The sequence below is a fragment of the Argiope bruennichi genome, chromosome X2 (assembly GCF_947563725.1).
Source record: "Argiope bruennichi chromosome X2, qqArgBrue1.1, whole genome shotgun sequence".
Classification (NCBI taxonomy): domain Eukaryota; kingdom Metazoa; phylum Arthropoda; class Arachnida; order Araneae; family Araneidae; genus Argiope; species Argiope bruennichi.
Window position 1 is genome coordinate 70,275,657 of NC_079163.1, and position 17,292 is coordinate 70,292,948.

General features: G+C 29.5%; 1 long non-coding RNA gene across 1 annotated transcript in view; it reads left to right on the plus strand.

Annotated features, from left to right (window-relative positions):
• Nucleotides 1–17,292, plus strand: part of LOC129960450 (uncharacterized) — a 131,621-nt gene that overhangs the window by 73,301 nt on the left and 41,028 nt on the right. Inside the window, exon 2 of the long non-coding RNA XR_008783592.1 lies at nucleotides 14,635–14,757. This is a non-coding gene — a long non-coding RNA (uncharacterized LOC129960450). The remainder of the gene's footprint in view (nucleotides 1–14,634; nucleotides 14,758–17,292) is intronic.

Consider the following 17,292-nt stretch of genomic DNA (forward strand, 5'->3'; position numbering starts at 1 on the left):
GTGTTTTAGATGTAGCAGTATTAGCGCTTTTTAGTTTTGGTTCAGGAAATATTTACTTTTAATTGAATTTCATAATGATGGTTTTATTGTTTGACTGTTTCGTAGTTCTTACCACTAATTCTCATACTTCTTATACCCGAGAAGTTCTGCTCTACTTCTAAACGTAGTTTCCGAACCACATCGCCGATGGAGTACCTTCTACCATCCGTAACTCAAGTTTCCTGTTCAGCCCTGCATTTCTTTTGCTTCCTTCACTGTATTGATCCCTTGTATGTGCTCTTTTTTTATCATCGTTTCTCAAAAATGACCCATTCACTCCGGAGCTTCTTATCTGAGCCAAATGATCCATCCATGTATTGATGTCTTATGTGATCCACTCTAACCTCAATAGTTAATCACATTCCTCGCCGCATTAAAGTTTAATTGTGTTGTGTGTTGCTCTACATTGCAGTGCTCAAACTTTTGGCCATCCTTGATTGTGGTGCATCAAGTGATTGAAATGCTCAAGAATTAAATTATATCCCTCCAGCATACGTTCCTGGCTCAACAAATGAATGAAAAATTATAAGTGAATCCCTTGGTAATATTATTCCATACAGCAGTTTAAGATTTATGTTGTGTAGATTTGATTTTCTGGATTGCATACTTAAATTATAATACAATTGCAAATAATCTTTTTGAAGTAATACTTAATATACTGTTTAAAATCTTTTATTAAATCTATTGTTCCAACTATTTATGCACAATATTACAATGTTTTGCTCTTGAAATTTTCTCTAATTTTCTTAAGATTCAAAAGATGATTGATGCAGCTTAATTATATTTATCTAACTCCAAGTTTTTAAGTTAAAAATAAACAAATAGATGACAAATGATTGTCAGAGAAAATTAGTAAATACCTCAGAGGAAGTTGTTCTACACCTCTGATTGTAATTAAACTACCCTCTGTAATCGATTGTGTCAGAATACTTTCATGTTTTATTGTGCATACAAATCTTGTGAATGAAGAAAAAATCCAAGGTAATACTTTCTAATGACACGTGATAGTTAAATATTGTAGTAAATACCTCAGGGGAAATTTCTTTTCACCTCTGATTGTAATTAAGCTATCCTCTGTTATCTCTTGTGTCGGAATATCCCAAGTTTCCAAACACAAGTGTTTTGTTCTGAAATTTTCAAATACATTTTTCCAACTTAAATAAAACTTTCTTGAACTATTTATTTCACAATTAATGTTTATTATAAGAGTATTTTGAATCTTGTTTTTGTTATTTTTGTTTACAAGTGTTTTGTGTGAAAACTTTGAATCTTGCATTTATTATCTCCATTTCTAAATGATTTAAATGAAATTTTTGAATCTTGTGTTTATTATTTTCATATCCAAATAATTTATATGAATTCATAATTATATTGATATTTTATTCAGGTGAAATCATAATACTGATATTTTATTTTATAAGACAATATTTTATTACCAATTTAATAATTTTTTTCAGTAAAATTTTCCAATATTTAACAATTATGCAAACAAGTATACCATAGATTATCCTCACCGAATTAAGATCATCAGCAGAGTTTATACAGAAAAATGGTCAAAATCCATCTGTACACTATTACTTCTAATTTATTAAAATTTTGTAATTGTTGATTATTTCGGTTTACATAATATTTTCACAAATATAACTCCATCTTTTTGTATTTCTAATATCTTTGTTGAAAATGATTTCTATATTAATGTAAAGGTGATGGAAGCATAGGGAACACTTTTAGTATGGATTCTTATTCAGACACCACTGTAGGGATGTATGATTGAGTGCCGAAGGGCACCGACGCACTTCCTCGCATTGCGGTGGGGGAAAATTTTAATGATATCTCTTAATTTAAGTCCTAATTAATTTCCTAATTTTTATCTTAAATTTTTCCATATTAACTTCATTCTAAAAGATTCTCTTATTGCCTAATCCAAATTCACTTTTTTTAATTCCACACGCGCTCTATAAAATTACTGAATTCAGCAAGTTCTCACATTCTGAGCGAAGGGATAAAAATCCTTAATGTTTACTGTATTCTTTTAAAGATACCCAAATTTCCCTTTCCTAAAACTATTTGTGTCAAAGAAATCCCTATCAAAATCTTATAGTAAAACCAGGGAAGGGAAAAATGTCAGTCTCTACTGCTCTTGTATCGCGATGTAAACTGACATAGTTCTTATTCTTTGTATGTAAATTATGTCTCCCGGAACGGAATAAATCAAAAGTTAAAGATCAAAGGTTTCTTCTCTTCGGCCTCACAACTGCTTAAAATATATAAAAACTTTAGATACTTGTTTTTAATTGTGTGTGTGTGTGTGTGTGTGTGTGTGTGTGTGTGTGTGTGTGTGTGTGTGTGTGTGTGTGTGTGTGTGTGTGTGTGTGTGTGTGTGTGTGTGTGTGTGTGTGTGTGTGTGTGTGTGTGTTACCTCAATAGATAAAAAGAAATTGCAGTTTTCTAAATATATTGAATAATTTTGGTTTAATTGGTTAGAAATCCATTGGTTGCTAAAATGAATATAATATTTTCATTATGCTTGTTATTTAATTTGTGAAGAAATAAAACATATAAATCTTCGTCTGAATGCGGTTTCTTATCCCTTGAAAATACTAGTGATTATTCTCCAGAAATCAAACATTACGGCAATAAAGTTCAGAGTGCATGGATAGAGTTCGCTACGCAATCAGCATTTCAAAGAGAAAGAATTAACCCTAGTGTGGGCATTTCGCCTTCTGTAGTCTCCTGATAAGTTATAGAATTTTCCAGAAGAATGTTCGCATGAGATAGTCCAAAATTTTGAATTAGATATTGAAAAAAATTAATATTTTTGCCTGGAACACTGTAATTGTGGTACAATATCTTATTTCTAAAATGTAAGAGCAAAATATAAATTTTCAATCGGAAAAAATACTCCAATGACAAAGAATTTTTGTAATACTTTTTAAATCAATGTACTGCTGAAATTTTTCGATTTTTAAATTTTTATTCAATTTCAAATATTTAGCAAAATATTCCAGAGTCACTAACATTTTACATAAAAAAAGGTCCACTCTTCTGCGATTATAACTGATTTAGTAATAATTCTTTGATTATAACTATTATACATATTTTAAAGATTTCCTTGAAAGATCCTATTAACTCAGAATGGACTAAAATAAGGAAATTTAAAGCTACGCACCATAGTCAGTTTGGGTCTCAGAAGCGAAACTTCATTTATTTAAAACTCTAGTGTAAAAAGAATATTTTTTTTTTTTAAATATGACTAATAAGGCTGGGAGACGATATAAAAATTTAGACATTTCAGTTTTTTTAATATCACATTTACTGACAAAAACAACATAAAATGTAATTATTTACGCCATTTAGAATATTAATCTTAGTGAAAGCATGTGTCTTATGTGAAAAGATTTGTTTCCAAGATTTGTTTTTGTCACATCTTTGAACAGGAATCCTCCATTGTGTGAAACCTGCAGAAAATTTATAAAATAAAAAAAGTGACAAAAATTAGTATATGTATTCAATATACGTGCTTATTAATTATATGTAAATTTAGAATAGGGCAATTCCTCAGTCTCAAAGGATGAAAAGTATACTATTAAAGGAAAAGGATACTATTAAATTTTAAAATGCTTAGTAATTTTGTAAGAATTAAGAAGAAAGTTCGGTTTATGTGTCAATTATTTTAGGAATGTGACGGACTCTTATATTTTCTTCTTTGGATTTTTATAATATAAAAAGATGACTATGGTGCTGTAGCCAAACAAAAAAATTAAGTATTTTTAAACCATTGGTTTACTTGAAAATTCTCATTTAAAATGAAATAAATCAATAAGATCTCTCCCTTATCCAAAGGATTCATCGTACCCTTCCCAGCTCTACTTTTAACCATTATGAGAAGTGTCATCTACTCTACTCAAAATATCTCTTCTTTCCAAAAAATGTTTTACAAGGCAATCAGCATAAAATAAAACTTTCTTGGCTTATTAAAGTCTGTCACGCTATTCCCTGAAAGAAGAGATTTTCAATGAATGAAATAAGCCATGGAATGATAATTACCTTTTGAAGTATTTCGTCTTGTAGATTCATCAGCGTTTCATGTGTTTCAAACTTAGTGAAACTTTGTATTCAGTAGAAAAAGCTACATATATAATAATTTAACAAACATATTAATTGAAAACGTTAAATTTTTAAAAACTATCTTTTATTGGTATGCTAAAAAGTACATTTTTTCTTGAGTGTCTTCCACTTTTTAGTTTTTAAATTGTAATATATTATAAATATTGTGGTCTTTTGAAACCATTTTTTTTTTTCAAATTCACTATGGACGATGATATTCAATAAAAACTTGTTAATTTATTAGCTTAACGATAGTTAAATTTTGAAAACATTAAAATAGTGTATTACCATCTTGAAAAAACAAATATATAAAATTTCAAAATTATAGCATATTCACGAAGTGAAAAAATGAATTATAAGGTTCTATCTTTGCGTTCTAGAAATCAAATTAAATAGAAGTGTATAAAATTATTATAACTGAGCTGTTAGTCTTGAGCAAGAGATACGAAAAATGTTCCTAGGTGAAATCAAACTATTAATGTGATCTGGAAAATTTGTCTGAGTGACTATAATAAAAAGAGACGAATTTTCAATCGTTATATATAAAGTGAAATATTTTCTGTGTTGAGCAAAATTTTGCAGATCAAAGATAACACATCATATCTTGAACTAAAAATGTGAAAAATTTCGATAGAAAGGTTAAAATAATTCAATACAAGTGGCTTAGTGACTTTCCTTTAAGTTCCGCGTTTCTTGAATCAGTATGATTACCGATACCAATTGAGGTTGCCAGCACTTTAAAAGTGCAACCTCCTATAAGATTTCCTCAGTATCAATAATCGATTATCATTTAAAACGCTTGACTTCAAAAAAAAATTTTACAATTTTTCAAACGCCTGTATTCATTTTATTTTTGATGCATTAACTAGTGTAGCATTGCTTTTTAAAATTTTCCTGCTGATAAACGACGTAAAAGAATTTTGACAAATGTTTATGCTCAAACTGTGATTGTTTTTTATGGTCGTGTTGAAATTAACGAGAATTTAAAAAATATATGTTAGATTACATAGTATTAAAATAAATTGTTTGAGATTGTTGAGATCGAAGCAATTTCTACAGCATTTGTTATGACTGACTGCTTCCTTAATCTTTATTCAGCTAAATCGGCAACCAATGCTCCAGGCCCATATACAGCCTCATGGGAGAGATCCGACTTTCCCCCTTCTCCTTATCAGTAGATTACTCTTAAAACAATCATGTGCCCAAAGTCATCATGCTCTGCTAGCCTCTTTCTTGTTGACGACGGTTGGCACTCAGCCACAGATATCAAGCGAAGCCGACCTCCTCATCATCACCAACACCTAGCTTCCTGGAAAGCCAGACCTACCTAAATTCATCTATGTACCATCCCATGACTTCAGAGCCTCCCACCAAACTAACTCTTGTACTTGATGTTATCTTTCCAATGTTAAAAACTAATTCGGGACTCCCACCAAACTAAATTAGTATTTATTCTCCATTCACTGCCCACTTATATCACTTAGTAAACTCACCGTCAAGCACCACTCAGTTTCCATAATGCTGGAAGCACGCACCAAGAAGATCATTGACAAATCACATTCCATTCAAGTGGAAAAAAGGTACCACTCCCATTCATTATGAGACTTTGAAAGAGCACACAAGTGGAAGACTCGTTCCCATTCCAATTTCTTTCTCTACCCAAATAATGCTGTCTTCATTTCTGTATTAACCTCCATCTCGTGTTCAACTATCAACGGGCACCTATTTCATTCCAACTATTTTCAAATTCTAAATTGTTACAAGCTTCACCTACTACCTGAGCATCAAGTTCCAGAATTATTAAAAACTGCAACCTTTGAAAATCAGTATGCATAAACCAAATTCTCCAGAATACTGTCCTGAACCTTCTTTGTTAAGTAACCTAGTCATTGCCCACCGTGAGTAGTACAGGAACAAAAACGTTCCAATTACTCAATCTACTCTATCATGTCCATATGTAGATGATTAAATTGTTCAAACGAAAAGAAGCACGAGTGAAGTCAAGCTTAAATGAGTTCTTGATACAAAATCTCATTGAATTGAAGGAAGTCAGGCAAAAAATCGACTCATGTTAAAGGTTTGGGAGATGAAATCTTTGTGAAATTCCTTTATCCGTAGGTAAAGATCCATGAGTGGGATTCAAAATTGAATTCAATTAATGTATTAATTAATGATTCAAAATTTAATTAATGTACGAACTTGAATCTAAGCCTGTGGGCTTAGATGAATGAAAATACATTGCGAAAATTAAAAAAACTAGATAGTCACTGCATTTTTCTGCAAGGAGAACTGCCAGGAATTGTGGATTTTAATACAATAAAGAATGAAACTGGGGATTCTATCAATATTTTACTGGTGTTTACAAGGGAATTAAAGAATGCCACTGAAGGGTTCAACAGAGGTTTACGACGACTTATTTTTGTATAAATTATTGATAATTTATTCTAAATCATTGATCTCCTGCGTATTTAGATTTGAAAATTATCACACATCCTAAAAATCCAAATTGCGTTTCTTTTCTTTTGAAAGGCCCAAAAAGGTATAATTTCTGCGTATAAAAGAATATTTCATTATATGTTAAATGCGCATTGAAATGGTGATGCTCTAATTTATTTCTTTGAAATCAAATGAAGTGCTTTGAACATGTAATTATTTTTTGTTTCTGATATTGCAGAATCTACTGTAGAGTTTTCTAATCACTTAAACTCTCTTTTATGGCATCCAATCATTAAACATGATACTGAATGAATTGCATGGAAACAGAATTGATTTTGTTTTAGAGAAATGATTTTGTTTCAGGAATGTAATTTATCATTTGAAATTATTGTCATATGTCACCAAGATTCGGATGCTTTTTCAAATATTTAAAAAATACTATTTAGAATTGCATATCCTTGGCTTAGAATGAAATTTGGCAATATATATATATAATATAAATTTTTCTCAAATTTCTTTTAGTTCAGTACGGATTCTAACTGAGACGTCAAATGGAAGTGGAAATAACTTTCAAGAGCAAATTACTAAATAAAATACAGATAATATAAAGCTGAAATAAATATATACAAGCACTTAGAAATCTTTAAAAGTGTATCTCAAAACAAAACTGCGTTGTATAATTGCGGAAATTTCCAAGAATGATTTAAACTAATTCAGAATGAAATGAATTAAGAATTATGAATTTTTCATTAATTAAGAATGAAAAAATAATTTGAAAAATTTATATTCATTATTCCAGACATACTTTATATCATTTTGAATTCTTTAATAAAATAATGAATCATAACTAGTCATTTCATTTTCGTAAGTTCATAGATAATTTATTGATATAACATCTATTAGAATTTCTTTTTGCCTATAAAACTCCGAAAGTGTTCGAAATAGATAAATGTTTCTTAACAAGGTCTTATATAAGATAAATAAATCAATTCCTTTGAAGCAGCACGATTACTTTCTACGACGTTTGGCTTGTTTCTACCTGTGAAATCATTACGTGTATGTATTTCATGCATATTTACACTGAAAAAAAAATTGTATTTCTTCTTCCACTCAAAATTTTTGATATTTTTAAAAAAATTTCTAACTTTGTTTCGGATGAAACCCATAATATTTTAAGTTCCCGAGCGACTTGAAATGGTGCATTAATTCTACATGGTCTGACCAATAATTATAAATAAAAATGTATGAGTTTTTTATTATCCAAATTTTTACATCAGAGTGATTACTAAGTCATTAAAGTTTGTTTTTTGGCGTAAAAAGTATATATTTTTGTTTTTTGCAAAAAAGGAAATAAATGGATTTTTGTAAAATATTACGCATCGTGAGCTTTCACAGGGGGGATGCATGAATAGGAAGCAAAGATATCTCGCTCAAGAACACTTGTTTAAAGATCTTGACATCAGTCATGTGTTTTGCAGTGTAGGCCAAAAGTCATTTGTTCTATCCATTAATCTTCAAAATTTTTCAAGTCCACAACCCGAAGAGATCGTACATGGAAATGAAATCGTATAAGAATTCAAAATGATGTTCCAGTTGTAATCAGTTAAGAAAAAAAAACACGTAATTTAATATCAGATCTCGCATATGGCGATATCGAACACCATTAGCTACAGATATATCTTAAGGAAGAACATTCTACTCTGACCTGGATTATACTGAGAGAAACATTAGCTACTGATAAGTCTATTTCTATTCATCTCAAAGAATCATACAAATAATTTCTTATTGACATGCCCAACAATACTTTTGTACTAATTTAGAAAGTCTAAAACTTTGGCTCGGGACACAGAGAAATTTTTAAAAGTTTGATTTTCCCCATTATATCCAAATGATTAATGGGTATCTAAATATTTAATCAAAATAGATTTGGGAAATAATTCTTTCACGATTTTTTTTATTAAAGTTATTTTTAATATTTCAAATATTTTTTTTATCTTTATTTTCATTCTCTTATCAGTAAACGTTGAAAATCAACCTAACTTTTAAATTAATTTCAATGGATTAATTTTTTAAAGAATTTATTAAAATAAACCGAAAAAATTTATTAGAAGTAGATAAGTAGGAAAATTTAAAAATTCTTATGTGCCTTATAAACCTTTCTTAAACTCAATTTTTTTTAACTAGAACTGTAAAAACATATAAAAAAATATTATTAGCTCGTTTCGGACTTCTATATAACATTTGTCCCATTTTTTTACTTTGGGCTATATTAAATTCTTTACATATTTCAGATCTTAAACTGGAACTTTCTCGAACAACATTTTTGAAATAGAGGGAATTTCATTGCGATGGTACGTTAATCGATATTACCTCTATTATGAAATCTTTGGAGCAGCTTGTAAAATGCTAAAACTTTCGACTGTCTTTTGAATAACAGCGTCTTATGGATCTTTGTCTTATTATATGGCTAGCATTTTGTAATTTTTAAGAAAATATTAGTCCATAAAATCGTTCACAACTGATTTTATAGATTTTTGCTTTGTTTTAAAAATTTACATATTCAAAGAATGAAAGTGACTAAAAGTTGAGTATTTTAGGTTGGGTACAAAGTAGACCAGTGTCTTTCATTTATTTCTCGCAATCCAAGAATGTAACACATCTTTCTATAGCAAGTGAAAAAAAAATTTATAAAAGAAAAAGCGCTGAGCAAAATATCCATTCCTTCAGATACGGTGTAAAGAATGCTTTCCTTTGTGTTAAATTTTAGCTTATTTTCAAATTTAAAAAATCCGGAATTGCATACTTTTATTTGTAAAGTTTGTTCATACAGAATTGATAAATATTTCAACGCAAAGCAAAAACTTTCCCTTCGATATTCTTTCGAATACTGAAATTGTTTTAAATGCAGTATTTAGGTAAAATGACTGTAATAAAAGCAAAATGGCGGTAGAAGAATGCTATTTTGAAAATTCATTAGTTAATTTAGTAGATTCTGAAGCTCTGTGTTGATAATGTAGATAAATATTGGTTTTAGTTCATCAGAAAAAAACAAACAGATTGAAATACTATTAGGGTAAGGCTCAAATAAATTAAACATTGTGGCTTTTTAAAGACTTCTAATGATAATTTGAACTTTCTTATTATATACAGTTTTCTTAAGAAGATTCATAGGTAATCATAAATCGTAATGAGTCATAGGTCATGAGTCACAGGTAATCATAAAAGAGTCAGATTTTAATTTTCAGCAATTAATTATTTAAATAATGCGATTTAAAAATGATAGTTTTTTTTATATACATTAAATAAATGAATAAACTTGTAGAACAGAAACTAGAAAAAAAATTATTTTTCCTTTAGCTAAATTTGATGAAACCTTACAAAACATGATTTCAACGTAATTCATGTTGCAATAATTTTTACTCTTCTCAAAACCATGGTAGTTAATCTGTTTACTTCGAAGGATAATTTTGTATGGATTTGAATCGCTCATAATTAAATGAACCACAAAGATATAATTCAAATTACAATATATTTCTTGAAATTCTTCTGAATCTATTCAATAATAAGTTGCTGAGGAAAACAGAATTGTAATAGGTGATAAGATTTGATTAATCTATTACAACTAGCGAATTTCTTGATATAAACGGGTAGTAACGGGCAGGGAAATTCATGATTGTTTACTCAGCTGTAAGAATGGGCTATTCCACTAATATAAAAGATAAAATTTAGCTGGACTTTTTCTCAACATCTCAGGTCAAAGTCCTTTTTCTGCGAGGCAACATTTTTACCTTTAAATGCTATATCGTGAAGGTAAATAAAAGGTATAGTCGAAGCGTATGCCAAGATGGGTTATCCTATTAAAACTTCTATTTAATTTTTGAATTTTTAAAAAAATTTCGAAATATTGGTGTTGATTTAATTATCCTAGATTCCTAATCAGAACAACAAAATAAGAAAAAAAAAAGAACGTATAACAAAAGTAAAAAGGATGGCGGAAAGAATATACATAATAACTCGAAATAACTTAGTTCTGTAAAAAATTGTTTATTATATATATATATATATATATATATATATATATATATATATATATATATATATTCGCATATTACTATCCTGCTGTTAATATAATCTTAGTATTATAGGCATCGGAGGCAAGGATGACGTTATGTCATGTTATATATGCATACTATACCCAGAGGCGGCAGCAGAGGTTTGCCGATGGGGAGGGGCAAGGACAATTCCTCTAATTTAGCTTCAAAATAACACAAGTATTTTTACATTTAATTAAAGGAAATGAAGTATTATTTAGCTTTTGTTATTCAGATACTGACCCTTTCTTTCACTGTTAAAAAAAATTACAAAGATATTTGTAAAGCAATGTTATCAACTCCTTTTACTCACCATTAAAAGATTATCAATATTTAAGTATTTTTTTATGAGACTTTTAAGATTTACTCGCACTGAGATCTAATCTTGTAAAAATATATATTTCATTCTAGATTGTAGTATAAAAATAGAAACACAGATTTGCTAAAATGACATCATGTTAAATGAACAAATGCATGCTTTTATCATGGAAGCTATATAAAATGAATGTGGAAACTAAATTCAAAAAGTGTTAAGAAATCCAGAATAATAAATAAAAATATTCGATGTTTTCGCCAAAAATCTATTTTTTAGCATAGTTCCCTACCTAAAATGTTTATAATAATTGCAACAACGAGCAGGAATTCAATCTGAACCGAACAAGCGTGAATGTACAACAAAAGTTTACTATGTATAGTTCGGGCACGAACAATATAGAATGTTGAAAGGATACAAAGATATTGTTTCTTAAGAAGGTTGGAGAAAATATTTTGTAAGCATATGTACAAACTTATTACTATTTTAAGCAAGATATGATAAATGGACTACTTAAACATTAGATTTCCTATGTATTTATTTTCCAATGTATGTTTAGGATTTAATAAAAAACAATGGATTTTATTAAAAACAATTAGATCTTGAATATGAACTCTCCTATCTTCATTTTTAGGCACGAGTTCTTATAGTTATTTTTTCCCTCGAAACTATTGCAAGATAATATTCTTCCCAAAAAATAAGTTTTATACCCTGAGTTGCATGCATTGGTTTTCTTAACTCCTTCATATACAATAACAAGTCTGAATCGCGCATCGAATTACTACAATTTTAATTTTTAATCTCCAAATAAGTGAAAGTATTAAATAAATGTAAAAGTATAAATAAACGTAAAATGTAAAAGTATTAAATAAATGTAAAGTGTAAAAATTACTTGAAAACGCCTTATTACCTTAAATGCCCTTATATTATTCTAGAGATTAAAATAATAATAATTGTTCCAAATGTGCTATCCAATTAAGAAGGTAAGTAAATTCTTATGTCAAGGGGTTAATGTCTTGTATATAAATATTATATGAATAACTATTTTAACCATCGTTTTATCAAGACATCTTTATCCGAAGTCTATTAAAAATTTAGAACTCTCTGAAATTATATAGCTTTGGCCGCGAAGAGTAATTGAAAGAAAAAAGGAAAAAGAATATTAAAAAATATGTTCCTTCGTTACATAGTTATAATATCGAATGCAAAATCTGAAGAATTTAAGTAGCAATTTATTTAAAAAACACGGTGCGTACTTGGATAAGCTCTTTTAGTCCTGTAGCTAAAAACCACAATACCACATTTTTTGCCGTCAGTTGTATTCGGTAATATTTCTTTAGTGTAATAATTGCAGCCTTATAAATTAGATCACAAAAGACAGATATTTTACTGTTAAATAAACTTAATTTACAATTATACAATTTACTTATTCCAGTGATTTATAATGAATTCGCATAATTTGGTTACAGCAAAGTTGCTTTTCTTAGCATGCATATTACACAAGAGTATCGGGATAAAAGAGTGTTTTTAAAATTTATTTTAACCATTAATTAGAATTTATTCAGAGAATTCTCGCAGTGAAATAAATTAAATTTATCAATTCGTTACCAAAGAACTCACAATGAGATGGAATAAAATGAGGATTAATTTTATAACTATTATTCATTGATTTCTGAATGAGGGAAAACAACTCTATCGCCCTTTTCATGTATAATATAAAAGTATATTTTCCTAATAATTCCGCTTGCAGTTAATGGAAATCGAAATACTTGATGAAAACAATTTTTTTCTCACAACTTATGATAACATTTTAGCAGAAAGAAAAAGATGAATCGACAAAAATACGATGTCTTATTCACTTGCCAGCTTATTGGTTATTCTGATAAATGCAGTGTAAATTAAAAGCTGAATGAACGACATTTAAATCAGATTACGAAAATCTGAGGATTTAATATTGTTGGCATTTATCGCATTTTCTTAGTCGACCGATCAAACCTTTTTGGCAAAATGCGATATCTTATTTATCTGTCACCTTATCTGTTATATTGCAAAATATAGCGCAAATTTTAAACTGAATGAACGGCATTTGAATCAGATGTCTTGCAATCTGCTGACATCCATCGCATTTAGTTCATAGTCGGCCTTCAGAAATTGTTAGCAGAATCCGATATCTTATTCACTTGTCGGATATATTGCCAAAAGTAATGAAAATTATAAGCTTGACGAACGACATTCCAATCAAAATCTGTTCTTGTTCTGCATTGCAGTACTTCCCGGAGAAATCTTAATAGTTTAGTTTCTCAATTCTTTTTCTTCCCTTCCGTATAAAATCGAAACTGCAACTGTCAACCAATCAAAGCAGCGATATACGTAAAAACAATACATAATATGAGTAACAATATACGTGATTAGCAAATTACCTTCTAATCATGAGTAGATGATGTTCTACTAGATAAGTATCGGCAAATGACAGTTTTTTTGTATTGGATAAATTTGTATTTCTAAAAATCTATACGTCTAAATATGTGATAAACCCTTCTAAATTTTGAAATAAATATATTCATATTGGGCGTAGGTGAATGAAAAAAAAAATTCCTAAATGGCATTTTTATTCTATGGGGACAGTAATTAAATTAATTTTTTTAACTTTTTACTGTCAATCACTACAGCGTTTCATACAATTACCTCCTTATTTAAATAAAGCTTGAAGATGTATGACAAGGGGCAATATTTAGGGAAATAAGCCACTTTGGGGAGAGAGGAACAATCTGTATAGAGAGGGTTTAATGAAAATTTGTTTCATTTGGAAACTGTTCGCACATATAAGTACTCCGGAAATAATGCTAACTTTCGTCTATTAACAAATACCATTTGGCAAATATCGGTAAAATTTAGTGACTAAATTCTGTCTTTTTAACTAGTCTTCATCGATAACATTTTTTTTATTCGTGACACAATAAAAATGACACGTTTACACGTTAAAAATTACACGTTTTTATTAAATCTTTCATGGGTTTCTTCCAAAAGGCTTGGTTGTTTGAAGTTCTTTAAAATTATATATCTTTTTAGTGAATATGAAACGATTGCTATAACTTTCGATACACTCAACGGCAGGGGCTGCGGGGGTCTGGTGATAAGGTCCCGGCTTCGGAACCGGTGGGTTTCAGGTTCGAGACACGATTCCACCGTAAAACCGCCGTGAAAGCGGGTCTGGTCAAATCTGTCGGGACCAAACGCCCTCCCGATAGTGTGGTATGAAAGCTTGGAGAAGGGGTGCCAGCTTAGTTGTCATCCTCGTCATCTGACCGGGGTCCAGAAGTACGAGGTCCGTCCCAAAATATCCATGGTGTTGCTTAAAAATGGATATTAATATAACTAAACTGAACTGCACTGAAGCATATAAAAGAGGACTCGGTATTTTGAGGAACTTTCCAAATTTCAAAACTGAATTCATGCCAACTGAATATTTCAATTCTCATAAAATCAAACAAATATAATTCAATATTATTCGAAAGGAAAATAAAGTAATATTTCTGAATAATAATAACTGCTCATACAAACGTAAGATTTCTATGCATTGTATTTTTCATGCGTAGTTTATTATTCATCGACACTAGTCTAAAATAAGTGTATCTTTGTTCTTTTCAGAAAATAAACAAAAGATGCTTACAGAACCAGTAGTTGAATCTCCAAAGACAGTTGAGAAATTTGCATATAGATTTTACCAAGTTTAAACTCCTATTCAACAGCACGCTGGAGGTCCTTACCAAGGTAAGCTTTATGACATAAAAAATTGTGTAGTGAGAGTAAAATCTAATATAGAATAGACTATAGCTTTGAGAACAAAATAATGCAAAAACAAACATCTTTTTTTAATAAAATTAAACAGAAGTGTATTCATATTAAAAATGGTCTTCTTTAGATATTGATATATGAATTAAATGCTAAACTGATGTAATTTCCAAAATATGATAATGTCTTGGGACTTCCGTTATATCTGATTTTACCACCCGAAATATATATATAAAGAATCTTCTCACTAATAGATATAATAGAATTAATCGATCTTGTCTCTCTGGGGAATATAATTGCTGCTAATTATTAATACTTTGATTTATTTATCTACAAGACATTAACAAAGATTTTGAACAAGAAGTTTGTACTTTTGTCTTATATTTTTATGCTTAATTTAACTGTCTTGATTTCCTGGTTTAATTAAGAATTGAACGTTCAATAATAGCTAAGGAAAATGAGAACATTTTCATGAATATGTAATTATAAATATAACTTGGGAAAATAATACTGCTAAAAAGAGAGTAATTTTGTTCTCATTGTAGAAGAAAGGCACCACTGCTTTTGTTACTGTGTCATCTTTTCAATGATTTTTTCAACCTCACGCTATATCATTACTATATGCGTTATGCGAATAAATTAAGTACAAAACAGTTTGAAATATTTGGATGCTTTAGTCATATGAAAATTAGTAAGGCTACATATGATTTTGTTCACATTAATAAACGAAAAAAAAATGTCAAAAAATCACACGCACGACTGCATAAAAATCCAAGCATGCAAAATCATCTTCCCAGTATGCCTAAATCAGAGCAGAATCTAAATGTGAATTGAATAACAGAAAGAATTAATTTCGCATTTTTGCTATGCGAATCAATTTAAGATAATTGAGATTGCGGACAATCTAAGGAAAGGATTTTAATCAAAATGGGACGATGATCTGAAATGCTTTTGTTCATAAATATTGAACACACTAAGATATTAAAAAGTTTTCACCACCTCAGTGTTGTTCTATCAGCAATCAAATTATGTATTTATTCCATGCACTTAGACAATAAGACAAAACTTATGAGATTACGAAATAAAAATATCAATTCTAAATTTAGTTTAGCTATAATAACGACTCGCCTTCAAACAACGTGAGGACTAATTTGGGACAGACCTCGTCATTTTGAACTGTGGCGATTGCCTCTCAGTCAGCAATCCTTCTCCAAGCTTAAAAGCCATACCGTTGGAAAGGATAATTGATTCTCTACGCCACATTTCAATAGCACCAGGTTCTCTTCTAGAGTAGGAATCCTCTACTCTAGCTGCCAGGTCTTATCACTAGGGCATCGTGTCTCCATAGAGTCTTGATCATGAATTTTGATAGAGAAATTCCGACAAAGAAATTAATCTTCTCAGATTTATCTTTTGTTTTTCTTAGAAAAAGCAACTATTGTTACAGCCTAACATATCGGATAACCTAATCTCTCCATGGAATCCATTTGTCGATTCTGTGCCCAATTAAAATCTGCTGTCAATTTTTGATTTTGAACTGCTGAAAAGTTTGTTGAAACATCTCTAGACTTCAAAATATTTTCATTGCTCTATATGAAAGAATCAAATACATGAAGATGCTGTTATTTTACTTTGATTTAATTCAAAATATCCAAATATTTCAAGTGGTTTGTTGAAATTTAAGCATGCTCAAATTAGGGCAAACTGAAATTCTGCTGAAAATTTAATGAAGATTAAGTAGCAAAAAATGAACCATGTGAAATATTAATTTGTTTGAATGTGTTCTTAAACCTTGGAACACGATTGCGTATATTCAATTATACTTTGTCTTCATTTTTACATAACTGTTAGGAGCATCAATTTTTAAAACGAATGAATTTTCACAAGAATTCAAAAGAGATCCAGATATTTTTCAAAAAGATGGTGGAATTTGATGCAGAATTATATGTAAATTTGACTCCGAATATCCTAAAGTATTAACCTTTTAGAGTCCTGAATGGACAATCCAGCTGCCTGTTGAACTTATAGAAGTAATTTAATATTATATCTAAAGAAAAAAAGTGTGGATAAGGCCGTTTAAAAATTATACGACGGAGACCGATATTCGTTCTTTGCAGCGAAGTGTGTCAGAAGTATAAAAATTTCTTAGCCTTACACCAACAGACACACACGGAATTATATTCTAAATATACTAATTCCTTGTAGGAGTATTTTTATGACAATTATCTGTGTTTTAAAAATATTTGTTGTCATTCAAAATAATTTTAAAATATTGCAGAGCACAGTTCCAAAACTAGTAATTCTTCATAAACATGAGTTTTGTTCGCATTTAAAAATGTTACTTTCAATATATACCTTAGTTTTTAGAGGAAAATATCAAACATATTACAGAAAACAATTTTGGAAAATTTCATATAAAAGCTTGAATAACTTTTTTAAAAATATCATTGCTATGGTCGACAGTCTTCTTCTTCAGAAATGTTTCTCAGAAAGAGCATTCAAAGTTTTAATACA